Source organism: Hyperolius riggenbachi, chromosome 1, assembly GCF_040937935.1.
Source record: "Hyperolius riggenbachi isolate aHypRig1 chromosome 1, aHypRig1.pri, whole genome shotgun sequence".
Lineage (NCBI taxonomy): Eukaryota > Metazoa > Chordata > Amphibia > Anura > Hyperoliidae > Hyperolius > Hyperolius riggenbachi.
This window is the reverse complement of record NC_090646.1, coordinates 75761202-75771609: the sequence shown is the minus strand read 5'-3', so window position 1 is coordinate 75771609 and position 10408 is coordinate 75761202.

Below are 10408 nucleotides of genomic sequence, written 5' to 3'. Positions count from 1 at the left end.
ATGACTTACCTCTTCCATGTTCCAGCTTGTGTCGTCACTTCCTGCAATGCTGTCCATTTACAATACAGTGGGTTGCATTGCAGGAAGTGACGACACTGGAACGCACGCTGGAACGAGGAAGAGGTGAGTCATCCCCGCCCGCTGCCTCTTACTAATAGCGGCGGCTGCTGCTGAACTTCAGCTAGAGGGGGAGTGCAGATGGGGGACCCGGGTGAGCGAGGGGGGGGGGGGTCCGACCCCCCTCCCCGCCGCTGTGCCCAATACCCCCTTCCTGCCCGCTACCTTCTTATGCAGCGTATGCTACACCGCGGGTCGGCTGGTAAAGAATAAAAGCCTTGCTGAGAATCCCCTATAAAGAGATGGGCTAGTCCAAAACCTGTCACTTCTGTCAGATTTCTACTACCTACGGTAAGTGACAGCAACATAGGAGAAAAGTAATTTATGGCTCATTTTACTCTGGAAAAAATGGTGTACTTCTTATCTGTATATGTTTGCACATATTTTAAATGTTACAGTTTTTCGCTGTAGTGCCCCTTTCATGTTCTAATGTTGTTAACGATATTTATCGGGCGTCTTTTTTTCTGCTTTGGGCGCCATATTAACGATAATTGCATGGCAGCGCCCTTTTCGTCCACTAGCTGCCGGTGCCCTTTTTTCCTGCTACAGAAAACCATGCTGCCCATTTAGCTCCAGTTAATGGGACCTTGCTTGCACTGTAATGAGAATGACCTGGACCAAATTCAAGTAGTGATGATTGTAACCAGCTAATTACAAATGGGCAAAATTTTGTGTATATTTTTGCAATTATGCCCATGCGTAATTACGATTTGTAAATTCAATTGATTTTGTGTAATCCATATGCAATTTCACGTAATTTTCGTCTAATTTCTTGCCAAATTTAGCGGTTAATGGCAAATCCTCCATACATGCTATTGTCACCAAGATCGCTAGATATGTTAATGAGAATAGTGGGAACAAATAAAACATTTTTTTACAAAAAGACCTTGTAGTTTTTGAGAAAATGGATTTGAAAGATGCAAAGCAAAAATGTTTCTTAAACTGTATCTAAAATCAATTTTCTCAAAAACTACACTGTCTTTTTGAAAAATTATTTTTTTTAAAATTTGTACCCACTATTATCTTCCCCATAACATATGCAGTGATTTTGATGACAATAGCATGGGGGCTTTGCTATTAACCTCTAAATTCGGGAGAAAATTACGCGAAAATGCAAAATGAAGGTTCCTGATTACATTTACAGATTAAATTAATTATGATTTTTCATGAAATTTTGCATGATTTTGCATTGTAATTGTGAATTTCGATTCCAAATTACGACTATGCAAAATTTTCACTCATCCCTAAATCCAACATCTGTGGTTTGTGGTGCTCATTTTTCTGGCCTGGCACTGTTAAACGTGTTAAAAGGGACACTTAAGTCAAACAAAAAAAAAGAGTTTTACTCACCTAGGGCTTCCAATAGCCCCCTGCAGCTGTCCGGTGCCCTCGCCGTCTCCCTCCGATCCTCCTCGCCCCGCCGGCAGCCACTTCCTGTTTCGGTGACAGGAGCTGACAGGCTGGGGACGGAAGTGATTCTTTGCGTTCCCAGGCACATTAGCACCCTCTATGCTGCTATAGTGTATATGCTATATGCTATAGTAGCATAGATGGCGCTATTGTGGCCAGGAACGCGAAGAATCACTCGCGTCCCCAGCCTGTCAGCTCCTGTCACCGAAACAGGAAGTGGCTGCCGAGGGGGCCAGGAGGATCGGAGGGAGACGGTGAGGGCACCGGACAGCTGCAGGGGGCTATTGGAAGCCCCAGGTGAGTAAAACTCATTTTTTTTGTTTGACTTAAGTGTCCCTTTAAGGCATAAGATTATCTAGACTGTTGTGGTTTTGTCGGCTTCTGTTTTCTGCCTGGCTGGAGATATAAAAGCCACTGCTTCATGTAGAGAACTGCTGTAGACTGTGAATAAACCTAGTCCCAGTTATCTTGCCTCCGTGACTACTGATCGCAACATGGTCCTAGATAAAGAAGTGAAGAAATGCAAGCGTAAAAAGGGTCCCATGGTAATTTGGGCACCAGGGAAAATGGATAGTAGAATAGCGGTAAAATTACCAAAATTCTACTGCTGGGCAAAACATTAATAAAATACTGGGCATTTTTGCAGGTCCTTTACAATCACTAGACACTGAAGCGGAAAAAAAACTGATATAATGATTTATATGTGTAGTACAGCTAAGAAATAAAACATTAGTAGTATAGACATAAAGGTGGCCACACACCATACCATTTTTTATATATCTGTTCAATTTAAGAATTGCAATCAATTTTTCTGACTGATTGTAACATTTCAAAAATATGACCAATGTATATCTGGCATTCCGGATCGATATAAATCGAAAAAAAAACGGGAAATCCAATCGGATTTTTCAGTCGAATGAAAAAAAAAAGCTTTCGATTTTTTTCGAGAGATACGATCGTTTTTATCGAATTGCTGAAAAATCGGACCATTTTACTGTATCGTGTGTGGCCACCTTAAAGGTGGCCACACACTATACAATTTTTTTATTATCTGTTCAATTTAAGAATTGCAATCAATTTTTCTGACTGATTGTAACATTTCAAAAATATGACCAATGTACCACACACCTATGTTACATTTTTTCCTCAATTATGATAAAAATGATTGGAAACTCAGAGAAAATTGCTAGGGTGTGTATATTAATAAATTAACAATCCAACACACACCATACGATCTTTAGTAGAAATTGAAGAGAAATATCTGTCAATCGATCGATCGATTTAAATCAAAAAAACGAGAAATCCGATCGGATTTTTCAGTCGAATGAAAAAAAAGCTTTCAATTTTTTTTGAGAGATACGATCGTTTTTATCGAATTACCGTAAAATCGGATCATTTTATTGTATCGTGTGTGGCCACCTTAAGTCTAATATTGTTTCCAGTACAGGAAGAGTTAAGAAACTCCAGTGGTTATCTATGCAAAAAAGCCATTGATCTCCACGACTTTCAAAGTCGCAGAGAGCTCTGTCTTCTGGGGCTTTTAATCTCAACTGTCAGTCTGTGTATTGCTTTTTCTTCTGCACAGGACAGGTCGATAGTTCACTGGCCTGCTCTGTAAAATCATTTAGAATGCTGAAAATATTAGAGAATGATGCAATGTTATAGAAAACACTTTATACCTAAAAATTAAAATATGAGAATATTTTCTTTGCTACTAATGTTCTAGTAATTATCCATACTACACAACCAGTTCATTATAACATAATTTATTTTTCGCTTCAGTGTCTCTTTAACCTAACCCTATTCTGACAGAAACCATATCGATGCCTAATTGCCACAATTTTTGCTGATATCTGTACCACCTTTGCTCCTAAAATCCCCTGCGCTGATATCCCCGCCCCCTATTCACAAAATTTATAAAGCGCCAATGGGCCCCACATTGCCCTCTGGGCTCCGCTATAGCTGCAATTAACATTGTGCTCTATGCATTGCTCATTTTACCGATTCGTCCCAGGCGCCTAAATTACCCGCTTCATACAGAATGTTACTATTGGTTGTGACAGAAAAAGTGGTCATTTTCAGCACTACTCTTAATTCATGTCCCAAAGTTCATCTTTCACTGGAACAATTTATTTAAAAAAAATGTAATCATGTCCATAGACTGAATACATACCGCCCAACTTTTTGAGATAAGAAAGAGGGACACTTAAGCCACGCCCCTGCCACACCCCTGATCACGCCCCCAGCACACCCCTAGTCACGCATACCATAAAGATTTCATAAGAAAAAGATGTTGTTTTTTCAAACCACATCGGACCTTTCTATTCTGGTGTATTTTCCTTCATATTAACATTCGAAAATAAGAAATATATCGATTTAAAAGATGGGAATAAAGTGTAGAGGCAATTAAACACATTTTTTTAGCAGAGAAATATATATATATATACAAAGAAGGACAAAGTCCTGAAAGAGGGACAAAGAGGGACAGAGGGACTGGGTTCCCAAAGAGGCACTGTCCCTCCAAAAGAGGGACAGTTGGGAGCTATGTGAATAACTTTGACTGCTTGTCACAACAAGCTATGACAGCTCCTCCATCTCCCCCCCTTCTGCACATACACATGCAAATTCTACGGACAGAGGAGGGGAGAGAATGAGTGGAGTAGGGTTACCCAGCGACTGCACTACAGGTGACACTGGAAATCTGAAAATCATCACCGGGGCATTGAATTATCCATTATTCTTTACTGAGGTAAGCCACATTTTCAGAATTACATTTTCAATTTTTTAACATTATGTACAATATCTTTGCGGTATAAATGAGCCTTGGTTTCCAACAGAAAAGTTACTAGTGTGCACAAAGCACCAAGGGTCTCTCCAGAAGAACGTAACCAGAAATAGGACAGTAATACTAACAACATACATAGAGATTTTGGTGCAATGTTATCAAACGGTAAAACTAAAAATGATTACAAAAAAAATCTAAAGTGATTATTTGAATGTTGCAGAACGATGGATGAGATTCAAAGTGGATAAACTTTTCTAGCTCTGCTTTTCGATAAAACAATCACAATAGATGTGAGGCATAGCTATAGGAAAGCAGCACTAGCAATTGCAGGGGGGGGGGGGGGGGCAGAGCTATCAGGAGGCCCAACTACTAACCTTCCTTTGCTCCAATAAAGAGATCCAACCTTCAGATCAGGTGTTTTGTGGCCACGCTGGTTATGGGTGTGAAGATCATGATGGCCACACTTGTTTTATGACCCTTGTGAGATGGGCCCCAGGATGTAAGGGACAGGCATAGGGAAAGGATGTAAACATTGGGGGGGGGGGGGCTATCAAAGTTTTGCTAATGGGTCCCACAATTTGTAGTTGCGCTACTGGAATAGACCAAAAAGGGAAATAAAAATAAACAAAAATCAACTTACCTCGGGCTTCCTCCAGCCTCTGGCAGCCGTCCTGCGCCCTCGCCGCAGCTGGTGGCTCCCGGTCTCCTCCGCTGCAGATAACGACCTCCCCAGGTCGGCATCTACTTGCGCTCCAATGTGCGGCTCCAATGTGCGCAGTACAGTCCGGATGACGCCAACGTGACTTAGTGAGATGCACGGGGGAGTGTAACTAGGCCTCTGATACCGGAGGGGAGCCCAGGCCACCGGTGGGGAGCAGAGCTGCGGCGAGGGCACAGTACGGTTGCCAGGGGCCGGAGGAAGCCCGAGGTAAGTGGATTTTGGTTTATTTTTTTAGCTTGGATGTGTCCTTTAACAAATCATTCATATCCTTTTATACTGCATAGGCAGTGTTATTGAATCAAAATTGCCATCAAAAGAATGTGATTGGAATGTTACAAGTTAAGGTGGCTATACACTGGTTGATGTAACCAATAGGTCCCTCTCAAAACATCATCTATTCAGAGAATGATCTATCTGATCGAATCCCTACACACACACTACACACATTTTGACATTGTCAGATTATGACAATTCCTATGACATCAGACTTGATTAGGGTAGAGGGTCCAGTTCCTGAGAAGTTTAATAACTTGGTTGTAGCGTACCCCTTGCCCCTCAAGACTGGTATCAAAAGGTGCAGCAAGACACTGCAAACCCAATGATACAACTGTCATAACTATCCTAGATACGGTATTCCGTAAATAGGCAAAAAAATCATATACAGCATTCATTTTCTCTCTGCTTCTGACAGAGTCAGGCAGTCTGGTCTCATGCTGAGTTTATCCTGTCTCTTCAAGAGGCAGTAACATTTGCCATTTGGGCTTACTGCTGCAGAGCCTTCACACCTCGGTGTCACTGGCCAGGAAAGGGACTCTTTTGATCAAGTTAATTTACACAAACATTAACTTCACTGGTCAACAAACATACTTCAGGAAAATAAAAAATGTCATTCTGATCGCTGCAATGACTGCGCAAATCTACCCGGGAAGCAATCAGAAAAGCGACGGCGCGAATCTTCCCGATTCGCCTGCGTTTCTCATGGCTGTTCCGTGACAATTGGCTGCTGTCAGTTATATATCAGTTGCTGTCAGTTATAACTAAAAGGACAACTAATGAGCAAGATAATGTCCATGTTTCCCTATGGCTCAAGTAGGTGATAGAACAGTTTAACAGTGTGGGGTAATGACCATTTTCAAAATGGAGGACAGAGAATTCCAATGATCACAGTGGACAAACGGGACGCAGGAGAGGAGAAAGAGATTGATGAGTAGACTACATGAGAGGTAAGTATGACATGTGTTTATTTTGACGTTTATTTTTCAGTTCAGGTTTGCATTAAGTTTAGTATTGTACTGAATTCAAGGCTCCTGATTACTATGATGGTTATTACTTCTGATATATGCTTACAGTTATATTAGTTATACTACCAAGTCCTTATTTTTGTGAACAAGATATATGAGCAATAATGCATGGCGTGAGTCAGTCCACTGGGGACATAAAATGGTTAACAGCAACTGACTATTAATAGTTGCCAGCTCTACTGTAGAGCATCGCAGCCCTGATGAGAGTTGTTACTCTTGAAACATGTGGGAGTTGCCTGGATATCTCATGTCATCACCCTGCATGGTCCCATGGTGCTTCCATGATAACATCTGCTCCTTTCCTCTCTAGCCAGTGCTCTATAATCATTCTCTTCCAGGATATTCCAGGAACACACCGTCAACATCCAGGAATCCACTTCAGCACGGGTAGGTTAAATAACCATATACGAGAGTTGCTCTTTAACCATGAGTGGAGCGGGTGGAGGGCTTAGGGATGGAGTAACATGTATGCCTAGAGTTGGAAAGCTTGCCAAGTCTATTTGATTGCTCTTAACTTGGTTGTACAGAGGAGTCAAGGAGCATAACAGACATTGGCCTCAATTCACTAAGATTATCGCGCATGCGCAGTACTTTCACGCCGGCCGCCGTGATGACGCGAGGCGGCCGGCGTGTGACGTCATCCGCGTCATACGCGGAAGGAGCAGCCCGACACTCGGGAGAGTGTCGCCCGGGCTGCGGCCTGTCAGCCATTCCGGATCGGGGTGTTGGAGAGGAGCCAGGACGCCGTCGTGGGACCTCCCGACCAGCACTGGGCTGGAGAAAGCCCCAGGTGAGTTCAACTTTCTTTTTTATTGTGAGCTCGGAGTCCCTTTAATAACTCTTCTAGAGTTGTTACCATGGTGATAAGGCATGTAGTATTCAGGAAACATCCTCAGGCAAACCTAAAGTTAACTCTTCTGTCTTTAACTTAACTCTTCAATCCTTAAAATAACTCCAGAGTTAAAGACAGGCTGTTAATTAACTGCATGTGAAAATAACTACAGAGGAGGTAAATTAACTACAGAGGAGGTAAATTAACTACAGAGGAGGTAAAGTAACTACAGAGGAGGTAACTTAAGGAATGAAGAGTTAAGATAAGTTTTCTCTTGCCTTATTATCTCCAGCATGATCTTAGTGAATTGAGGCCAATGGCCTCAATTCACTAAGATCATGCTGGAGATAATAAGGCAAGAGAAAACTTACCTCCACACAGTAAGAGAGTTATCTTATCTCTTCATTCCTTACATTACCTCTTCTGTAGTTAATTTACCTCCTCTGTAGTTAATTTACCTGCTCTGTAGTTAAGTTACCCCCTCTGTAGTTAAGTTACCTCCTCTGTAGTTATTTTCACACGCAGTTAATGAACAGCCTGTCTTTAACTCTGGAGTTATTTTAAGGATAAAGAGTTAACTTAAAGACCGAAGAGTTAACTTTAGGTTTGCCTGAGGTAAAATGTTTACTGAATACTACATGCCTTATCACCATGGTAACAACTCTAGAAGAGTTATTAAAGACAGGAGATAAGCTTAGTGAATTGAGGCCATTAAAGGCAGTTTAGAACAAGAGGTATCTGTGGACTTCCCTCAAGGAGGGTTCACGCAAGCTTGCAATAGTTTATTTTATTGAAAAATATTTGCTGTATACCTTAAAGGACACCCGAGGTGAAAATAAGCTAATTAAATAAACAATTGTCTCTTTATTTTCATTTGCCTAAAAATTACTTTTTAAGATATTCCTCAGTTTTATTTTATATTTAAATCTACTTTTTATATTTTTTGTGTTTTGTATTTGTATTGTTTTTGCTCAATGACATCTTCATTGAGGTATGCCAGAGCTAAAATCTGTGAACTGTTGATCCTTTGTTTCTCTTTCCTGCTCTTAGAAGCCATTTTCTGCTAGGAAAGTGTTTTATGTAGTCTGACCCAGTCCTGACTCAGACAAGAACTGCCACTCACTGATAACTCTTGTTTTAACCACTTAATGCAAACTGGACATATAAATACGTCCAGTGTAGTTGTGGAGAGTGCACCCCCAGTATGTTACTAAATGAGCCACATGTGGTATCATTTTAACTGTGACTAATTGTAGAATACATTTTGGTGTGTTCTAAAGCTTGGACTCTCGTCACATACAAAATAGGTAGGGAAAAACTCAATGCAACATAAAAAGTCATTTTCAAAATTATGATCAAACTACGATTTAGCAAAACTACACACGACATAAGTGGTTACATTTTAACTGTGATAAGTAGAAGATTTTTAGGAGATTTTAGGGTGTTTTGGGGTTGAGACCTATGTCTTGTGTATTCTTTTTAGTGTCAAACTGAATCAAAAGCAATCCAAAGCAATAAAATCTTTTCATATTCTGTACCAAAAAAAAAAAAAAATATTTGTAAAATGAACTAATGTAGTTTATGCACCCTCTATCTAACAAAGTTTAGATCATAAGTGGGGTTGGATTATTCTCCCTCCCTGCATTACAACTGGTCGCCTACATTTGGTGACCTTACTTTGTGAGTATTCTTCTATACAAATTTCTCTCTTGTATGAAACAAACTATGCTATCATTGGCTCTGTGTCGCTTCTACCTCCCTTTTTTAAAGGGAACCTAAACTGAGAAGGATATAGATTTTTCTTTTAAAATAATTGACCAGTTGCTTGACTTTCCGGATCCTGTATCTCTAATACTTTTAGGCACAGCCCCTCAGCAAGCATGCAGATCAGGTGCTCTGACTGAAGTCAGACTGGATTAGCGGAATCAGTTGAAAAGGGCACCTGAGCCATCTTTATTAAAAGGGTGCCTCCATAGGTTTCAATGTTATTTCTGCAAATCTCGGTACAAGGTGGTGAAAAGGACACCCCAGTTTTCGTTTCGGCTACAGGGTTTTCAATTCGGCTACAAAAGGGCACCACTTTGTAGCCGACACTTTTGATTCAGCTACAAGGTTTGGCTAAAAGGTTTTTGATTCGGCTACAAAAGAAAGCCCTTTTATAGCCGAGATTTTTGATTCGGCTACAAGGTTTAGCTTCTAAGTTTTTGATTCAACTACAAAAGGGCACCCTTTTATAGCCAAGATTTTTGATTTGAGGTTAGGCATCACCAGAGGTGTTCGGATTGGGGATCATTGGGTTAGGCACCACTGAGGTGGGGGGATCCTTAAGATTAAGCACAACCAGGGGAGGGTTCTGTGCGAGAGTAGGGAGAAGTTAGGTCATAGTAATCACCAGGGGGGTCCTTAGGGTTAGGCACCACTACGGGGATCTTAGGGTTAGGCACCACCAGGGGAGGGGTCTGTGTGAGAGTAGGGAGAAGTTGGGTCATAGTAATCACTTTTCTCGGCTATATCACTTTTCTAGGCTACAGCCAGCGCCCTTTTATAGCCCAACAAATGTTGCCTATAACAGCATCCTTTTTATAAACTAAAACTAGTTTTTCGGCTACCCCAGGCACCTTATGTGGCCGAATTTGGCATCTTGGCTATACCAGGCACCCTTTGTAGACAAAATTGGCATTTTGACTACACCAGGCACCTTTGTAGATGAATTTCGTATTTCGGCTACACCAGGCGCCCTTTGTAACCGAATTTGGCATTGCGGCTACACCAGGTGCCCTTTGTAGCTGAATCTGGCTTTTTTCATCTATATCATGTGCCCTTTTTTCCAGGCGTCCTTTTCAAATGTACGCGGATTAGTGGCATGCTTGTTTCAGGTGTGTGATTTAGCCACTACTGCAGCCAGGACCATGGTCCTCACAGTTTTTTGTGGGAGGGGTTTCACCCCAATATCAGCCATACAGAGCCTCCTGATGATCCGTTTGTGAAAAGGAATAGATTTCTCATGTAAAAGGTGGTATCAACTACTGATTGGGATGAAGTTCAGTTTTTGGTCAAGGTTTCTCTTTAAGTCACTGTTTTAGCTTGCTCTGGACCAATACTAATAATACAGCCTCTACAGCCTTTGTCCACATGCACTTAGGGATGTAACAACATTTCTTTCCCACTCCAAGAGCAAAGGTATTATGTCCCAGTATGGTGCTGGTCCAGTGTGGTGCTCCTTCAGTATGGAGCTTCTCCAA